General features: G+C 54.0%; 19 non-coding genes across 19 annotated transcripts; all 19 read left to right on the forward strand.

Moving 5' to 3' along the window:
- Positions 1 to 68: 68 nt before the first annotated feature.
- Trnae-cuc lies at positions 69 to 140 on the forward strand. Its single transcript has one exon. It is a non-coding gene; the product is annotated as a tRNA-Glu (tRNA).
- A 374-nt stretch (positions 141 to 514) lies between these two features.
- On the forward strand, positions 515 to 586 carry Trnah-gug. Its single transcript has one exon. It is a non-coding gene; the product is annotated as a tRNA-His (tRNA).
- Positions 587 to 1,333: 747 nt separating this feature from the next.
- Positions 1,334 to 1,415, forward strand: Trnal-uag. The gene has a single exon. It is a non-coding gene; the product is annotated as a tRNA-Leu (tRNA).
- Positions 1,416 to 1,860: 445 nt separating this feature from the next.
- On the forward strand, positions 1,861 to 1,932 carry Trnae-cuc. The gene has a single exon. It is a non-coding gene; the product is annotated as a tRNA-Glu (tRNA).
- Positions 1,933 to 2,306: 374 nt separating this feature from the next.
- On the forward strand, positions 2,307 to 2,378 carry Trnah-gug. The gene has a single exon. It is a non-coding gene; the product is annotated as a tRNA-His (tRNA).
- A 1,112-nt stretch (positions 2,379 to 3,490) lies between these two features.
- On the forward strand, positions 3,491 to 3,562 carry Trnae-cuc. Its single transcript has one exon. It is a non-coding gene; the product is annotated as a tRNA-Glu (tRNA).
- A 374-nt stretch (positions 3,563 to 3,936) lies between these two features.
- On the forward strand, positions 3,937 to 4,008 carry Trnah-gug. The gene has a single exon. It is a non-coding gene; the product is annotated as a tRNA-His (tRNA).
- A 1,112-nt stretch (positions 4,009 to 5,120) lies between these two features.
- Positions 5,121 to 5,192, forward strand: Trnae-cuc. The gene has a single exon. It is a non-coding gene; the product is annotated as a tRNA-Glu (tRNA).
- Positions 5,193 to 5,566: 374 nt separating this feature from the next.
- On the forward strand, positions 5,567 to 5,638 carry Trnah-gug. Its single transcript has one exon. It is a non-coding gene; the product is annotated as a tRNA-His (tRNA).
- Positions 5,639 to 6,385: 747 nt separating this feature from the next.
- On the forward strand, positions 6,386 to 6,467 carry Trnal-uag. Its single transcript has one exon. It is a non-coding gene; the product is annotated as a tRNA-Leu (tRNA).
- Positions 6,468 to 6,912: 445 nt separating this feature from the next.
- On the forward strand, positions 6,913 to 6,984 carry Trnae-cuc. The gene has a single exon. It is a non-coding gene; the product is annotated as a tRNA-Glu (tRNA).
- Positions 6,985 to 7,358: 374 nt separating this feature from the next.
- On the forward strand, positions 7,359 to 7,430 carry Trnah-gug. The gene has a single exon. It is a non-coding gene; the product is annotated as a tRNA-His (tRNA).
- A 747-nt stretch (positions 7,431 to 8,177) lies between these two features.
- Positions 8,178 to 8,259, forward strand: Trnal-uag. Its single transcript has one exon. It is a non-coding gene; the product is annotated as a tRNA-Leu (tRNA).
- A 445-nt stretch (positions 8,260 to 8,704) lies between these two features.
- Positions 8,705 to 8,776, forward strand: Trnae-cuc. Its single transcript has one exon. It is a non-coding gene; the product is annotated as a tRNA-Glu (tRNA).
- A 374-nt stretch (positions 8,777 to 9,150) lies between these two features.
- On the forward strand, positions 9,151 to 9,222 carry Trnah-gug. The gene has a single exon. It is a non-coding gene; the product is annotated as a tRNA-His (tRNA).
- A 1,112-nt stretch (positions 9,223 to 10,334) lies between these two features.
- Trnae-cuc lies at positions 10,335 to 10,406 on the forward strand. Its single transcript has one exon. It is a non-coding gene; the product is annotated as a tRNA-Glu (tRNA).
- Positions 10,407 to 10,780: 374 nt separating this feature from the next.
- Trnah-gug lies at positions 10,781 to 10,852 on the forward strand. Its single transcript has one exon. It is a non-coding gene; the product is annotated as a tRNA-His (tRNA).
- Positions 10,853 to 11,964: 1,112 nt separating this feature from the next.
- Trnae-cuc lies at positions 11,965 to 12,036 on the forward strand. Its single transcript has one exon. It is a non-coding gene; the product is annotated as a tRNA-Glu (tRNA).
- Positions 12,037 to 12,410: 374 nt separating this feature from the next.
- On the forward strand, positions 12,411 to 12,482 carry Trnah-gug. The gene has a single exon. It is a non-coding gene; the product is annotated as a tRNA-His (tRNA).
- The last annotated feature ends 793 nt before the right edge of the window (positions 12,483 to 13,275 follow it).

Below are 13,275 nucleotides of genomic sequence, written 5' to 3' on the forward strand. Positions count from 1 at the left end.
TTTTACAGTTGTCGTCAGTTAACCGTGGGTGGCTGCTGCGTTCGCTGGAAAGAGCACTGCCGTCGTTATCCGGTGTGGTCTAGTGGCTAGGATACCTGGCTCTCACCCAGGAGGCCCGGGTTCGATTCCCGGTACTGGAATCGCGCGTTTTTGTTGCTCCTCTTATGCGACTTGTCTCGACTTTGCTCGACTGACGCTACGCTGACGCGTGCAGAAAGCTACGTTAAGTATGATTCACGGCAACACCTGACGGCGAGAGAGATGAAGCGTCTATCCACTTGTTATCCAGCCACATACCTGTAGTCAAGAGGCTTGGGGGACTGCAAGACATTGCCACGGAGGTGAATGCAGCTAACCACTGTAGTTAGTGTCCTGACAGCGCAGGCACGTTCATTTGCTCGTATACATGTGATGGAGACCGTGTCTCACACTGCTGTGGCGTACACCTTGGCCTAGGCTCTGCTGTGTATCGCCACTTGCATTACAGGCAGCTGCTTTCGCGGGCGCGTCCGTGGCCGTGATCGTCTAGTGGTTAGGACATTGCGTTGTGGCCGCAATAACCCAGGTTCGAATCCTGGTCACGGCAATTTTGAAAGTTTTGCCTTGCTGCCGTTGCAATGACGAGTACTCGAAATGACAGTACTCTCTTGACTTTTTCGGTCGTGTTCCGCAGGCCGCAGTTTGCCCTACCACTTCATCCCCAACACGTAATGTCGCCTCCCAGAGCGCAGACGTCCGCTGCTCTCTGTAGTCGAAAAGGGCAGTTGTTTGAAGTGCGATGGATGAGCAGCCAGTCCCAGCAGAACAGGAAGCTGTGGCGTGCACTGTTTGTACAAATGCTAGGAACACTGGCGCACCAAGCAGCGCATGTAGCGTGGCCGAGCGCTTTAAGGCGCTGGTTTCAGGCACCAGTCTCTCTGTAGGCGCGGTTTCGAGTCCCGTAGCTGCCGGGGGCTTTGCTGTGATCGCGTTAACCTGCCGCTTTTTCTTCAAGTGTAACCTCCTTGAGCTCACATATGTTTGATACATGGAGCATTCTAGCTCCGCCTGACAGTTACAGCTACGATACTTTAGTGGTTACGGAAAGCCCAGGTTCGAAACCTGGTCACGGCACGAAAACGTCTCTTGACGCTGTCTCCTTAACTGCGACAGCTACAGACAAGTGGCGTCGCTGCCACACGGCGGGCACGGCTTTTTCTTGCTGTGGATGGCCTAAAGAGACGCTTCCAGTGGGAGAGCAGTGGAAATACATGGCACGGCGATTGCCAAGATACTTCCATTTCGAAGTGATCTTTGTAGTACAAAGGAAACGTTTTGCGGCTGCTGCTCCAACGGTAACGTGGCCGAGCGGTCTAAGGCGCTGGTTTTAGGCACCAGTCTCTTCGGAGGCGTGGGTTCGAATCCCACCGTTGCCACTTTTTACATCTCATTTTTGTGCCGTTGCGGTGTGTTCTCGTGGGGTAGGACGCAGCTCTTGTGACGCGCGTGTTGTGTAGGTAGCGTGGCCGAGCGGTCTAAGGCGCTGGTTTCAGGCACCATTCTCTTCGGAGGCGTGGGTTCCAATCCCACAGCTGCCAAACGTGTAATGTTTCCTGTGTCGAAGGCAGATGCACTCATTGCCCGCAAAGGAAACAGCACAACAAGGCGTGAGCGTCTGCTTGGTGAATTGTCGTAGAACAGTGCGTGGTGCAACGACAGGATTTGTAGGCACCTTTTGCTCTCATCATTGCTGGCGTCCGTCTCCACGAAATGCGTCCGGAGCACGCCGTTCTATAACGCGAGAGAGTGGATTTTTTACAGTTGTCGTCAGTTAACCGTGGGTGGCTGCTGCGTTCGCTGGAAAGAGCACTGCCGTCGTTATCCGGTGTGGTCTAGTGGCTAGGATACCTGGCTCTCACCCAGGAGGCCCGGGTTCGATTCCCGGTACTGGAATCGCGCGTTTTTGTTGCTCCTCTTATGCGACTTGTCTCGACTTTGCTCGACTGACGCTACGCTGACGCGTGCAGAAAGCTACGTTAAGTATGATTCACGGCAACACCTGACGGCGAGAGAGATGAAGCGTCTATCCACTTGTTATCCAGCCACATACCTGTAGTCAAGAGGCTTGGGGGACTGCAAGACATTGCCACGGAGGTGAATGCAGCTAACCACTGTAGTTAGTGTCCTGACAGCGCAGGCACGTTCATTTGCTCGTATACATGTGATGGAGACCGTGTCTCACACTGCTGTGGCGTACACCTTGGCCTAGGCTCTGCTGTGTATCGCCACTTGCATTACAGGCAGCTGCTTTCGCGGGCGCGTCCGTGGCCGTGATCGTCTAGTGGTTAGGACATTGCGTTGTGGCCGCAATAACCCAGGTTCGAATCCTGGTCACGGCAATTTTGAAAGTTTTGCCTTGCTGCCGTTGCAATGACGAGTACTCGAAATGACAGTACTCTCTTGACTTTTTCGGTCGTGTTCCGCAGGCCGCAGTTTGCCCTACCACTTCATCCCCAACACGTAATGTCGCCTCCCAGAGCGCAGACGTCCGCTGCTCTCTGTAGTCGAAAAGGGCAGTTGTTTGAAGTGCGATGGATGAGCAGCCAGTCCCAGCAGAACAGGAAGCTGTGGCGTGCACTGTTTGTACAAATGCTAGGAACACTGGCGCACCAAGCAGCGCATGTAGCGTGGCCGAGCGCTTTAAGGCGCTGGTTTCAGGCACCAGTCTCTCTGTAGGCGCGGTTTCGAGTCCCGTAGCTGCCGGGGGCTTTGCTGTGATCGCGTTAACCTGCCGCTTTTTCTTCAAGTGTAACCTCCTTGAGCTCACATATGTTTGATACATGGAGCATTCTAGCTCCGCCTGACAGTTACAGCTACGATACTTTAGTGGTTACGGAAAGCCCAGGTTCGAAACCTGGTCACGGCACGAAAACGTCTCTTGACGCTGTCTCCTTAACTGCGACAGCTACAGACAAGTGGCGTCGCTGCCACACGGCGGGCACGGCTTTTTCTTGCTGTGGATGGCCTAAAGAGACGCTTCCAGTGGGAGAGCAGTGGAAATACATGGCACGGCGATTGCCAAGATACTTCCATTTCGAAGTGATCTTTGTAGTACAAAGGAAACGTTTTGCGGCTGCTGCTCCAACGGTAACGTGGCCGAGCGGTCTAAGGCGCTGGTTTTAGGCACCAGTCTCTTCGGAGGCGTGGGTTCCAATCCCACAGCTGCCAAACGTGTAATGTTTCCTGTGTCGAAGGCAGATGCACTCATTGCCCGCAAAGGAAACAGCACAACAAGGCGTGAGCGTCTGCTTGGTGAATTGTCGTAGAACAGTGCGTGGTGCAACGACAGGATTTGTAGGCACCTTTTGCTCTCATCATTGCTGGCGTCCGTCTCCACGAAATGCGTCCGGAGCACGCCGTTCTATAACGCGAGAGAGTGGATTTTTTACAGTTGTCGTCAGTTAACCGTGGGTGGCTGCTGCGTTCGCTGGAAAGAGCACTGCCGTCGTTATCCGGTGTGGTCTAGTGGCTAGGATACCTGGCTCTCACCCAGGAGGCCCGGGTTCGATTCCCGGTACTGGAATCGCGCGTTTTTGTTGCTCCTCTTATGCGACTTGTCTCGACTTTGCTCGACTGACGCTACGCTGACGCGTGCAGAAAGCTACGTTAAGTATGATTCACGGCAACACCTGACGGCGAGAGAGATGAAGCGTCTATCCACTTGTTATCCAGCCACATACCTGTAGTCAAGAGGCTTGGGGGACTGCAAGACATTGCCACGGAGGTGAATGCAGCTAACCACTGTAGTTAGTGTCCTGACAGCGCAGGCACGTTCATTTGCTCGTATACATGTGATGGAGACCGTGTCTCACACTGCTGTGGCGTACACCTTGGCCTAGGCTCTGCTGTGTATCGCCACTTGCATTACAGGCAGCTGCTTTCGCGGGCGCGTCCGTGGCCGTGATCGTCTAGTGGTTAGGACATTGCGTTGTGGCCGCAATAACCCAGGTTCGAATCCTGGTCACGGCAATTTTGAAAGTTTTGCCTTGCTGCCGTTGCAATGACGAGTACTCGAAATGACAGTACTCTCTTGACTTTTTCGGTCGTGTTCCGCAGGCCGCAGTTTGCCCTACCACTTCATCCCCAACACGTAATGTCGCCTCCCAGAGCGCAGACGTCCGCTGCTCTCTGTAGTCGAAAAGGGCAGTTGTTTGAAGTGCGATGGATGAGCAGCCAGTCCCAGCAGAACAGGAAGCTGTGGCGTGCACTGTTTGTACAAATGCTAGGAACACTGGCGCACCAAGCAGCGCATGTAGCGTGGCCGAGCGCTTTAAGGCGCTGGTTTCAGGCACCAGTCTCTCTGTAGGCGCGGTTTCGAGTCCCGTAGCTGCCGGGGGCTTTGCTGTGATCGCGTTAACCTGCCGCTTTTTCTTCAAGTGTAACCTCCTTGAGCTCACATATGTTTGATACATGGAGCATTCTAGCTCCGCCTGACAGTTACAGCTACGATACTTTAGTGGTTACGGAAAGCCCAGGTTCGAAACCTGGTCACGGCACGAAAACGTCTCTTGACGCTGTCTCCTTAACTGCGACAGCTACAGACAAGTGGCGTCGCTGCCACACGGCGGGCACGGCTTTTTCTTGCTGTGGATGGCCTAAAGAGACGCTTCCAGTGGGAGAGCAGTGGAAATACATGGCACGGCGATTGCCAAGATACTTCCATTTCGAAGTGATCTTTGTAGTACAAAGGAAACGTTTTGCGGCTGCTGCTCCAACGGTAACGTGGCCGAGCGGTCTAAGGCGCTGGTTTTAGGCACCAGTCTCTTCGGAGGCGTGGGTTCCAATCCCACAGCTGCCAAACGTGTAATGTTTCCTGTGTCGAAGGCAGATGCACTCATTGCCCGCAAAGGAAACAGCACAACAAGGCGTGAGCGTCTGCTTGGTGAATTGTCGTAGAACAGTGCGTGGTGCAACGACAGGATTTGTAGGCACCTTTTGCTCTCATCATTGCTGGCGTCCGTCTCCACGAAATGCGTCCGGAGCACGCCGTTCTATAACGCGAGAGAGTGGATTTTTTACAGTTGTCGTCAGTTAACCGTGGGTGGCTGCTGCGTTCGCTGGAAAGAGCACTGCCGTCGTTATCCGGTGTGGTCTAGTGGCTAGGATACCTGGCTCTCACCCAGGAGGCCCGGGTTCGATTCCCGGTACTGGAATCGCGCGTTTTTGTTGCTCCTCTTATGCGACTTGTCTCGACTTTGCTCGACTGACGCTACGCTGACGCGTGCAGAAAGCTACGTTAAGTATGATTCACGGCAACACCTGACGGCGAGAGAGATGAAGCGTCTATCCACTTGTTATCCAGCCACATACCTGTAGTCAAGAGGCTTGGGGGACTGCAAGACATTGCCACGGAGGTGAATGCAGCTAACCACTGTAGTTAGTGTCCTGACAGCGCAGGCACGTTCATTTGCTCGTATACATGTGATGGAGACCGTGTCTCACACTGCTGTGGCGTACACCTTGGCCTAGGCTCTGCTGTGTATCGCCACTTGCATTACAGGCAGCTGCTTTCGCGGGCGCGTCCGTGGCCGTGATCGTCTAGTGGTTAGGACATTGCGTTGTGGCCGCAATAACCCAGGTTCGAATCCTGGTCACGGCAATTTTGAAAGTTTTGCCTTGCTGCCGTTGCAATGACGAGTACTCGAAATGACAGTACTCTCTTGACTTTTTCGGTCGTGTTCCGCAGGCCGCAGTTTGCCCTACCACTTCATCCCCAACACGTAATGTCGCCTCCCAGAGCGCAGACGTCCGCTGCTCTCTGTAGTCGAAAAGGGCAGTTGTTTGAAGTGCGATGGATGAGCAGCCAGTCCCAGCAGAACAGGAAGCTGTGGCGTGCACTGTTTGTACAAATGCTAGGAACACTGGCGCACCAAGCAGCGCATGTAGCGTGGCCGAGCGCTTTAAGGCGCTGGTTTCAGGCACCAGTCTCTCTGTAGGCGCGGTTTCGAGTCCCGTAGCTGCCGGGGGCTTTGCTGTGATCGCGTTAACCTGCCGCTTTTTCTTCAAGTGTAACCTCCTTGAGCTCACATATGTTTGATACATGGAGCATTCTAGCTCCGCCTGACAGTTACAGCTACGATACTTTAGTGGTTACGGAAAGCCCAGGTTCGAAACCTGGTCACGGCACGAAAACGTCTCTTGACGCTGTCTCCTTAACTGCGACAGCTACAGACAAGTGGCGTCGCTGCCACACGGCGGGCACGGCTTTTTCTTGCTGTGGATGGCCTAAAGAGACGCTTCCAGTGGGAGAGCAGTGGAAATACATGGCACGGCGATTGCCAAGATACTTCCATTTCGAAGTGATCTTTGTAGTACAAAGGAAACGTTTTGCGGCTGCTGCTCCAACGGTAACGTGGCCGAGCGGTCTAAGGCGCTGGTTTTAGGCACCAGTCTCTTCGGAGGCGTGGGTTCCAATCCCACCGTTGCCACTTTTTACATCTCATTTTTGTGCCGTTGCGGTGTGTTCTCGTGGGGTAGGACGCAGCTCTTGTGACGCGCGTGTTGTGTAGGTAGCGTGGCCGAGCGGTCTAAGGCGCTGGTTTCAGGCACCATTCTCTTCGGAGGCGTGGGTTCCAATCCCACAGCTGCCAAACGTGTAATGTTTCCTGTGTCGAAGGCAGATGCACTCATTGCCCGCAAAGGAAACAGCACAACAAGGCGTGAGCGTCTGCTTGGTGAATTGTCGTAGAACAGTGCGTGGTGCAACGACAGGATTTGTAGGCACCTTTTGCTCTCATCATTGCTGGCGTCCGTCTCCACGAAATGCGTCCGGAGCACGCCGTTCTATAACGCGAGAGAGTGGATTTTTTACAGTTGTCGTCAGTTAACCGTGGGTGGCTGCTGCGTTCGCTGGAAAGAGCACTGCCGTCGTTATCCGGTGTGGTCTAGTGGCTAGGATACCTGGCTCTCACCCAGGAGGCCCGGGTTCGATTCCCGGTACTGGAATCGCGCGTTTTTGTTGCTCCTCTTATGCGACTTGTCTCGACTTTGCTCGACTGACGCTACGCTGACGCGTGCAGAAAGCTACGTTAAGTATGATTCACGACAACACCTGACGGCGAGAGAGATGAAGCGTCTATCCACTTGTTATCCAGCCACATACCTGTAGTCAAGAGGCTTGGGGGACTGCAAGACATTGCCACGGAGGTGAATGCAGCTAACCACTGTAGTTAGTGTCCTGACAGCGCAGGCACGTTCATTTGCTCGTATACATGTGATGGAGACCGTGTCTCACACTGCTGTGGCGTACACCTTGGCCTAGGCTCTGCTGTGTATCGCCACTTGCATTACAGGCAGCTGCTTTCGCGGGCGCGTCCGTGGCCGTGATCGTCTAGTGGTTAGGACATTGCGTTGTGGCCGCAATAACCCAGGTTCGAATCCTGGTCACGGCAATTTTGAAAGTTTTGCCTTGCTGCCGTTGCAATGACGAGTACTCGAAATGACAGTACTCTCTTGACTTTTTCGGTCGTGTTCCGCAGGCCGCAGTTTGCCCTACCACTTCATCCCCAACACGTAATGTCGCCTCCCAGAGCGCAGACGTCCGCTGCTCTCTGTAGTCGAAAAGGGCAGTTGTTTGAAGTGCGATGGATGAGCAGCCAGTCCCAGCAGAACAGGAAGCTGTGGCGTGCACTGTTTGTACAAATGCTAGGAACACTGGCGCACCAAGCAGCGCATGTAGCGTGGCCGAGCGCTTTAAGGCGCTGGTTTCAGGCACCAGTCTCTCTGTAGGCGCGGTTTCGAGTCCCGTAGCTGCCGGGGGCTTTGCTGTGATCGCGTTAACCTGCCGCTTTTTCTTCAAGTGTAACCTCCTTGAGCTCACATATGTTTGATACATGGAGCATTCTAGCTCCGCCTGACAGTTACAGCTACGATACTTTAGTGGTTACGGAAAGCCCAGGTTCGAAACCTGGTCACGGCACGAAAACGTCTCTTGACGCTGTCTCCTTAACTGCGACAGCTACAGACAAGTGGCGTCGCTGCCACACGGCGGGCACGGCTTTTTCTTGCTGTGGATGGCCTAAAGAGACGCTTCCAGTGGGAGAGCAGTGGAAATACATGGCACGGCGATTGCCAAGATACTTCCATTTCGAAGTGATCTTTGTAGTACAAAGGAAACGTTTTGCGGCTGCTGCTCCAACGGTAACGTGGCCGAGCGGTCTAAGGCGCTGGTTTTAGGCACCAGTCTCTTCGGAGGCGTGGGTTCCAATCCCACCGTTGCCACTTTTTACATCTCATTTTTGTGCCGTTGCGGTGTGTTCTCGTGGGGTAGGACGCAGCTCTTGTGACGCGCGTGTTGTGTAGGTAGCGTGGCCGAGCGGTCTAAGGCGCTGGTTTCAGGCACCATTCTCTTCGGAGGCGTGGGTTCCAATCCCACAGCTGCCAAACGTGTAATGTTTCCTGTGTCGAAGGCAGATGCACTCATTGCCCGCAAAGGAAACAGCACAACAAGGCGTGAGCGTCTGCTTGGTGAATTGTCGTAGAACAGTGCGTGGTGCAACGACAGGATTTGTAGGCACCTTTTGCTCTCATCATTGCTGGCGTCCGTCTCCACGAAATGCGTCCGGAGCACGCCGTTCTATAACGCGAGAGAGTGGATTTTTTACAGTTGTCGTCAGTTAACCGTGGGTGGCTGCTGCGTTCGCTGGAAAGAGCACTGCCGTCGTTATCCGGTGTGGTCTAGTGGCTAGGATACCTGGCTCTCACCCAGGAGGCCCGGGTTCGATTCCCGGTACTGGAATCGCGCGTTTTTGTTGCTCCTCTTATGCGACTTGTCTCGACTTTGCTCGACTGACGCTACGCTGACGCGTGCAGAAAGCTACGTTAAGTATGATTCACGACAACACCTGACGGCGAGAGAGATGAAGCGTCTATCCACTTGTTATCCAGCCACATACCTGTAGTCAAGAGGCTTGGGGGACTGCAAGACATTGCCACGGAGGTGAATGCAGCTAACCACTGTAGTTAGTGTCCTGACAGCGCAGGCACGTTCATTTGCTCGTATACATGTGATGGAGACCGTGTCTCACACTGCTGTGGCGTACACCTTGGCCTAGGCTCTGCTGTGTATCGCCACTTGCATTACAGGCAGCTGCTTTCGCGGGCGCGTCCGTGGCCGTGATCGTCTAGTGGTTAGGACATTGCGTTGTGGCCGCAATAACCCAGGTTCGAATCCTGGTCACGGCAATTTTGAAAGTTTTGCCTTGCTGCCGTTGCAATGACGAGTACTCGAAATGACAGTACTCTCTTGACTTTTTCGGTCGTGTTCCGCAGGCCGCAGTTTGCCCTACCACTTCATCCCCAACACGTAATGTCGCCTCCCAGAGCGCAGACGTCCGCTGCTCTCTGTAGTCGAAAAGGGCAGTTGTTTGAAGTGCGATGGATGAGCAGCCAGTCCCAGCAGAACAGGAAGCTGTGGCGTGCACTGTTTGTACAAATGCTAGGAACACTGGCGCACCAAGCAGCGCATGTAGCGTGGCCGAGCGCTTTAAGGCGCTGGTTTCAGGCACCAGTCTCTCTGTAGGCGCGGTTTCGAGTCCCGTAGCTGCCGGGGGCTTTGCTGTGATCGCGTTAACCTGCCGCTTTTTCTTCAAGTGTAACCTCCTTGAGCTCACATATGTTTGATACATGGAGCATTCTAGCTCCGCCTGACAGTTACAGCTACGATACTTTAGTGGTTACGGAAAGCCCAGGTTCGAAACCTGGTCACGGCACGAAAACGTCTCTTGACGCTGTCTCCTTAACTGCGACAGCTACAGACAAGTGGCGTCGCTGCCACACGGCGGGCACGGCTTTTTCTTGCTGTGGATGGCCTAAAGAGACGCTTCCAGTGGGAGAGCAGTGGAAATACATGGCACGGCGATTGCCAAGATACTTCCATTTCGAAGTGATCTTTGTAGTACAAAGGAAACGTTTTGCGGCTGCTGCTCCAACGGTAACGTGGCCGAGCGGTCTAAGGCGCAGGTTTTAGGCACCAGTCTCTTCGGAGGCGTGGGTTCCAATCCCACAGCTGCCAAACGTGTAATGTTTCCTGTGTCGAAGGCAGATGCACTCATTGCCCGCAAAGGAAACAGCACAACAAGGCGTGAGCGTCTGCTTGGTGAATTGTCGTAGAACAGTGCGTGGTGCAACGACAGGATTTGTAGGCACCTTTTGCTCTCATCATTGCTGGCGTCCGTCTCCACGAAATGCGTCCGGAGCACGCCGTTCTATAACGCGAGAGAGTGGATTTTTTACAGTTGTCGTCAGTTAACCGTGGGTGGCTGCTGCGTTCGCTGGAAAGAGCACTGCCGTCGTTATCCGGTGTGGTCTAGTGGCTAGGATACCTGGCTCTCACCCAGGAGGCCCGGGTTCGATTCCCGGTACTGGAATCGCGCGTTTTTGTTGCTCCTCTTATGCGACTTGTCTCGACTTTGCTCGACTGACGCTACGCTGACGCGTGCAGAAAGCTACGTTAAGTATGATTCACGACAACACCTGACGGCGAGAGAGATGAAGCGTCTATCCACTTGTTATCCAGCCACATACCTGTAGTCAAGAGGCTTGGGGGACTGCAAGACATTGCCACGGAGGTGAATGCAGCTAACCACTGTAGTTAGTGTCCTGACAGCGCAGGCACGTTCATTTGCTCGTATACATGTGATGGAGACCGTGTCTCACACTGCTGTGGCGTACACCTTGGCCTAGGCTCTGCTGTGTATCGCCACTTGCATTACAGGCAGCTGCTTTCGCGGGCGCGTCCGTGGCCGTGATCGTCTAGTGGTTAGGACATTGCGTTGTGGCCGCAATAACCCAGGTTCGAATCCTGGTCACGGCAATTTTGAAAGTTTTGCCTTGCTGCCGTTGCAATGACGAGTACTCGAAATGACAGTACTCTCTTGACTTTTTCGGTCGTGTTCCGCAGGCCGCAGTTTGCCCTACCACTTCATCCCCAACACGTAATGTCGCCTCCCAGAGCGCAGACGTCCGCTGCTCTCTGTAGTCGAAAAGGGCAGTTGTTTGAAGTGCGATGGATGAGCAGCCAGTCCCAGCAGAACAGGAAGCTGTGGCGTGCACTGTTTGTACAAATGCTAGGAACACTGGCGCACCAAGCAGCGCATGTAGCGTGGCCGAGCGCTTTAAGGCGCTGGTTTCAGGCACCAGTCTCTCTGTAGGCGCGGTTTCGAGTCCCGTAGCTGCCGGGGGCTTTGCTGTGATCGCGTTAACCTGCCGCTTTTTCTTCAAGTGTAACCTCCTTGAGCTCACATATGTTTGATACATGGAGCATTCTAGCTCCGCCTGACAGTTACAGCTACGATACTTTAGTGGTTACGGAAAGCCCAGGTTCGAAACCTGGTCACGGCACGAAAACGTCTCTTGACGCTGTCTCCTTAACTGCGACAGCTACAGACAAGTGGCGTCGCTGCCACACGGCGGGCACGGCTTTTTCTTGCTGTGGATGGCCTAAAGAGACGCTTCCAGTGGGAGAGCAGTGGAAATACATGGCACGGCGATTGCCAAGATACTTCCATTTCGAAGTGATCTTTGTAGTACAAAGGAAACGTTTTGCGGCTGCTGCTCCAACGGTAACGTGGCCGAGCGGTCTAAGGCGCTGGTTTTAGGCACCAGTCTCTTCGGAGGCGTGGGTTCCAATCCCACAGCTGCCAAACGTGTAATGTTTCCTGTGTCGAAGGCAGATGCACTCATTGCCCGCAAAGGAAACAGCACAACAAGGCGTGAGCGTCTGCTTGGTGAATTGTCGTAGAACAGTGCGTGGTGCAACGACAGGATTTGTAGGCACCTTTTGCTCTCATCATTGCTGGCGTCCGTCTCCACGAAATGCGTCCGGAGCACGCCGTTCTATAACGCGAGAGAGTGGATTTTTTACAGTTGTCGTCAGTTAACCGTGGGTGGCTGCTGCGTTCGCTGGAAAGAGCACTGCCGTCGTTATCCGGTGTGGTCTAGTGGCTAGGATACCTGGCTCTCACCCAGGAGGCCCGGGTTCGATTCCCGGTACTGGAATCGCGCGTTTTTGTTGCTCCTCTTATGCGACTTGTCTCGACTTTGCTCGACTGACGCTACGCTGACGCGTGCAGAAAGCTACGTTAAGTATGATTCACGACAACACCTGACGGCGAGAGAGATGAAGCGTCTATCCACTTGTTATCCAGCCACATACCTGTAGTCAAGAGGCTTGGGGGACTGCAAGACATTGCCACGGAGGTGAATGCAGCTAACCACTGTAGTTAGTGTCCTGACAGCGCAGGCACGTTCATTTGCTCGTATACATGTGATGGAGACCGTGTCTCACACTGCTGTGGCGTACACCTTGGCCTAGGCTCTGCTGTGTATCGCCACTTGCATTACAGGCAGCTGCTTTCGCGGGCGCGTCCGTGGCCGTGATCGTCTAGTGGTTAGGACATTGCGTTGTGGCCGCAATAACCCAGGTTCGAATCCTGGTCACGGCAATTTTGAAAGTTTTGCCTTGCTGCCGTTGCAATGACGAGTACTCGAAATGACAGTACTCTCTTGACTTTTTCGGTCGTGTTCCGCAGGCCGCAGTTTGCCCTACCACTTCATCCCCAACACGTAATGTCGCCTCCCAGAGCGCAGACGTCCGCTGCTCTCTGTAGTCGAAAAGGGCAGTTGTTTGAAGTGCGATGGATGAGCAGCCAGTCCCAGCAGAACAGGAAGCTGTGGCGTGCACTGTTTGTACAAATGCTAGGAACACTGGCGCACCAAGCAGCGCATGTAGCGTGGCCGAGCGCTTTAAGGCGCTGGTTTCAGGCACCAGTCTCTCTGTAGGCGCGGTTTCGAGTCCCGTAGCTGCCGGGGGCTTTGCTGTGATCGCGTTAACCTGCCGCTTTTTCTTCAAGTGTAACCTCCTTGAGCTCACATATGTTTGATACATGGAGCATTCTAGCTCCGCCTGACAGTTACAGCTACGATACTTTAGTGGTTACGGAAAGCCCAGGTTCGAAACCTGGTCACGGCACGAAAACGTCTCTTGACGCTGTCTCCTTAACTGCGACAGCTACAGACAAGTGGCGTCGCTGCCACACGGCGGGCACGGCTTTTTCTTGCTGTGGATGGCCTAAAGAGACGCTTCCAGTGGGAGAGCAGTGGAAATACATGGCACGGCGATTGCCAAGATACTTCCATTTCGAAGTGATCTTTGTAGTACAAAGGAAACGTTTTGCGGCTGCTGCTCCAACGGTAACGTGGCCGAGCGGTCTAAGGCGCAGGTTTTAGGCACCAGTC

The sequence above is a fragment of the Schistocerca americana genome, unplaced genomic scaffold (assembly GCF_021461395.2).
Source record: "Schistocerca americana isolate TAMUIC-IGC-003095 unplaced genomic scaffold, iqSchAmer2.1 HiC_scaffold_638, whole genome shotgun sequence".
NCBI lineage: Eukaryota > Metazoa > Arthropoda > Insecta > Orthoptera > Acrididae > Schistocerca > Schistocerca americana.